The sequence below is a fragment of the Leptinotarsa decemlineata genome, unplaced genomic scaffold (genome assembly GCF_025532065.1).
Source record: "Leptinotarsa decemlineata unplaced genomic scaffold, Ldec_3_MD MMD2_P_RNA_scaffold_6, whole genome shotgun sequence".
Lineage (NCBI taxonomy): Eukaryota > Metazoa > Arthropoda > Insecta > Coleoptera > Chrysomelidae > Leptinotarsa > Leptinotarsa decemlineata.
This window is the reverse complement of record NW_027412533.1, coordinates 5,125,028-5,130,301: the sequence shown is the minus strand read 5'-3', so window position 1 is coordinate 5,130,301 and position 5,274 is coordinate 5,125,028.

Genomic DNA, 5,274 nt, shown 5'->3' with positions numbered 1-5,274 from the left:
GAGATTAGAAATGTACTTGTGATGTGTGAGATTAGAAATGTACTTGTTTTTATTGGAGATGTATTACAGTGCACCGAGAAATTCATGAGATTGTTGATAACATTTCAATTATAAAAATGAAAATTTGATCAACATTTTGGACTCAATTTTTCCGAAATTTATCAATTCAACTCAGTTTTTTTATAAACCACACGGGATGAATATAGCGTACAAAGACAATTATAAATAATTTTTACGTTTATCAAGCACCTAAGATTGGAAATGAGTATTACCTGAAAGGATTTCATATATTATTTAAAATTTGTTATTTTTATTTAATTTCTTATTATTGGAAAACATAAAAATTCATTTGTTACAAACAAATTCACAAATTAACAGAAACAATCGTTTTCTTCCCAGAATACAAGAAACAATGAAAATAATGAATTTTTAGAAAAAACAGTTCATTAATATTCAAATTTATTGTCAAAAATAAATCAATAAGTTCGTTTTTATTCAATAAATTCATAAATTCCTGACAAAACTCAATTGTCTCGTATACAATTCATAACAATTTTTTAAATAATAAGAATAAATAATGAGAAAACCATATTGATGTGGTTTCTATCAATAAGAAAAAAAAAACAATTGGAATATTGAAATGCTTTATTTGATTTTTTTGACATCTTTGATTGTTTGTAATTAAAATGGAAAATATACACATATTGATAATATAAATTTGAAAGATACACAACATGTAAGTTCACGCATGTACATAGTGGGCCAAAATGGACACTTTTAAAGAGAAACTCCTGTTTTCTAACTAGAGAGATAAAAATTGATGGCTGTGTCTAAGGGTTTAAGGCTGGGTCTAAGGGACAAACCTAATGATGAAAACCTCATATCGATATATATCATCGTTTCTGAGTTAAAGCATGTTTTTCGAAAATGTGCATTATCGAAAAATTGCTGTGAATTTTTTCCTGTCAAAATTTTCCTGTTTCTATGAAAACATTTTCGGAATATTTTTTTGTGTAGAATTCAACGGTGTAAAAATCATATTTTTTCAATGTTGTGAAATGAGTTATTGATGGAAAACTATTGTTTTCAATGAGACACTCTGTATATTGTTGCATATCTCAATAGAGTGTGCTACAAAAATGTAGCACACTTGATGTTTTGCTAGTCATCTTTGAAATATAGAACATTTTGGGTTTTCCATGTACTTTGAAAGGCACACTTTGGTTAAGTAGGCTTTTGACGATGCGGCCATAAAACAGAATGCTCTTCAATTATTGACGCTCTTCAATTATTGGTTTTTGTTCAATTTTCAAACATATTCGCAATGAAGTATAAGAATTATGAAAAATGAGATACGACAGTCTGGACCAGAAAAGTTCATAAACTCAGACCAGAAAACTTTAAAAGCCGCATGGCTGTTTGCCAGTGGTTCCTGAAAAGTTGTAACCAAGTGCGTGAATTTATGTTAAATTATATTTTCATTTAAAGAAATTAACTTTAAACGTTCAAGCCCGCTCGAATATACCTACACAGTAGGTTGAATGGACTGACGTCTATCAGAAAACAACTAGTCCCCTAGCTAATATCACGAAAGGCATTGGATTATGTCCGACAGGCGTCAGTGCTGGAATCTACGCCCTTCGTGGTATTAGCCAGGGAAGCAGTTGTTTTCTGATAGCGTCAGTCCATTCAACCCACTGTGTAGGTTTATCCGAGACAGGCTTGAACGTTTAAAGTTTCAAAAAAACGTTTAAAGTTTCAAAAAAATATTTATCCAACAATCTGGAAACATTCGCATATTATTCCGTTAGCCAAAATAGGCAATGCAGAGAGTCTGACTGACCTTCGCCCAATTAGCATTTTGTGTGCCATATCTAAAGCGTTTGAAAAAATTGTAAACTTGCAGATACGTAGCTACTTGAATGATTTCAGTATATTACCTACATGTCAATCAGGGTTCCGGCCAAACCACAGCTGTACAACAGCTCTTTTGAAAGTTGTTGATGATTTACATTGTTCTATCGACAATAATAAACTTTGTCTTCTAGTATTGCTGGACTACTCCAAAGCATTTGATCGTATTAACCACTCTCTACTTCTGGCAATACTGAAGTACCTGGGTTTTGCCTCTAGCGTGGTCACTCTGCTTGGAAATTATCTGACAAACCGTTCTCAGTGTGTCATACTCAATAACAAAAAATCGAATACCCTTAAAATAAATAATGGGGTCCCTCAAGGATCGATTTTAAGTCCACTTCTTTTTGTTTTATATACTTCTCAGTTCTCACACTGCCTTCGTCACACCTCTATGCATTGTTACGCCGACGATACACAGTTGTATTTACAATTCGATGAAAACTCACTCAATATTGCGCTAGAACAAATGAGTCATGATCTGCACTCTCTGATAACTGAATCAAGTAAATATTGTCTCTCTGTAAACCCAACTAAATCTTGTGTCATGCTCTTCGGTAGGCCAAATGCAAAGAATCGTTGCACCGAGTTGATTAACATTTCCATCGATGGGGTTCAATTACCAAAAAGTGACGTCACGAAAAATTTAGGCCTTTATCTCGATAATTCTCTGCGTTTCACTACGCATGTTTCTCAGATTCTTAGGAAGGGTTATATGAATCTAAAATTAGTATACTCGAATAAAAATCTTTTGAACAAAACAAATAAAATATTACTCTGCGACGCACTGGTACTATCTCATGCAAACTATGGTGATACTGTTTATGGTCCAGGACTCTTGAAATCTGACAGGCAGAGACTTCAAAAACTGCAGAATTCGTGCATAAGACTCGTCACGGGCGTAAGGAGACGTGAGCATGTGTCTCAATACTTGAAACAACTCGGGTGGCTGAACATGGATGCTAGGCGCACACTACATTCTGCTAGTTTATTCCATAAGGTCATATCCACTGGAAAACCTGCCTACCTATTCACGAAACTGTCCTTTAGAACCGATGTACATAATCTAAATTTGAGATTTAAACATCTCTTGACTGCACCTAAACATAAAACTTCTTTTTTTCGAGGATCTTTTTCTTATAACATTGCACACTTATATAATCGGCTACCCATTGAATTCAAATCCCTATCACCACTTAGTTTCAAGAAAAATTTGAAGAGATTCATGCTACAATCCGGTTCTCTTCTTTTATAACAGTTATCAGTTGACACCTATACATATGTTTTTACAATAAATATGAAGAAATCATCAAATTTATCATCATATTTGTATCATGATTTTCCACACATAGAACATATAATTTTCATTTATTCGTTTATTGCCTCTTTTTTCTACTTTTCTTCTGCTTCTCTCCCTTTTTTCCTTTTTTTTTTCTTCTTTCTAGTTTTAATTAAGCAAACAATGTGTATTATTATAAGTTATCTCTTACTGGTTGGATGGAAGAGCAATTTCTGCCTTGATTCGTCATGCGCAGACGTTGAATTCTGCCATTTGTTAGGTTATATTAGTATCCCTTGTACTGAGTAACCTTTCAATAAAAGCATTTATTATTATTATTATTATTATTATTATATCTTGAGATATGTTTACTGCCAGTCTTCAAGCATAGCCCACTGACTAATAAGAAAAATTATATTTTGACAGACGAAGCTTATGTGAGCAGTGCCGGCATTTTCTACCGCTACAATTCTTATACTTGGGTAGAACAAAATCATCATTTTATTGTGGAGCAGAGAAGCCAAGGAACATTTGGATTCAGTGTGTGGGCAGGTGTTTTCAGGAAAATAATTATCAGCCCGTCCATTTATAATGGCACTCTCACGTTTCAGATATATTAGTAAATTTTAAGGCAAAATGTTGAACCCCTTGTTGATTAGCTGCCACTAATGGACCTTAAAAATATATATTTTTAACAATTGTCACCAACTTTTTGCCTGCAAATAATAACTCGAAATAATAACTGGTAATAACTGGATAACCCACGGAGGACCTAACCATTGGCCGGCCAGGTCACCGGACCTAACACCTAAGGGCTTTTACCCCTGGTGAAGGTTGAAAGATCTTATTTTTGAATTGCCGACCAATTCTAGAAACGAATTGGAAGCTGAAGTGATGCAAAGTTTCGCTTTTCTCACTCCTATTGAACTAATAAATTTGGCAAAAAACGGTCAGAAAAGGCGTCGCCTGTGTATAGAAGAAACTAGTAGACATTTCGAATACCTTCTTTGAAGGAATATATTTCATTGTTTGTTCTTTATCATTATTATTATTATTGTCGAAGTTTCATTTATTAGTAGTAAATATAGTATGAACTGTTATCAGTTTTATTAAAACTATTCGGTTTGATTACCACTGTGAAAAGCTTTCTCAACGTATGATAGCTACTACTGAACAGTTTCTTTCTGTTTGATATTTCTACCTGATCCAAGTGTCTGTTTCAAAGTTTACATGTAAAAACCTAAAAACTCTACATTTCAAATATTACTAGCAAAACATTAAGTGTGCTACATTTTTGGAAAGGTAATTTTAAGCTCAGGGTGTCTCATTAAAAAAATAGTTTTCCATCAATAAATATTGATATCTCATTTAAAAAAATAAGTTTTCATACTATCGGATTTTACGTAAAACGTGATTTGAAAATGTTTTTATAGAAACAAGAAATTTTTGACAGGAGAAAAGTTACAGCAACTTAGAAACGATGACAAAATTTGACCTTCAAACATAGCAATCAGTTTCATTTATCTATTTTAAAACCAGGAGTTTCCCTTTAAAAGTGTCCAATTTGGCCCACTCTATATCTTTTTGACTGTTTTACAAAATTCACAAGTTCCGTTTTGAATTGAACGAGAGTGGTACACTTTTTAAATGCTTCTGATGGTATATAATTAAATGGATTTAGCCCTTTTAGAGTTACAGAGAAGATTAAGAGTGGACGTTGTATATTTTAAAGCCTATTATTTTTATGTTGCAAGAATCTAATTTAGCCTTTTCAGTTTAGAATTCATTCAAACACTACTATTAGAGAAAATTTATGTAGGCATTTCGTGCATTTTCGTCTTTCTCTGCACTTCGAACACGTAAGTTTTTTATCTCCATCCAGAGTTTCTTCTCTTGTGAGAAGTCCAAGTATTATGATAATCTCAGTTATCCAGTTTCTTATGTATTCGTAAGAAATGAATCCCAGAAGAGATCAAAGGTTACTGATCACTTCTTCATCAGCCTTCATATTAAAAGTTCTGGTAAGCTTCCTCTTCTGAATACTACAACAACAATTTGGTTTTTGATGAACATTTGATTAT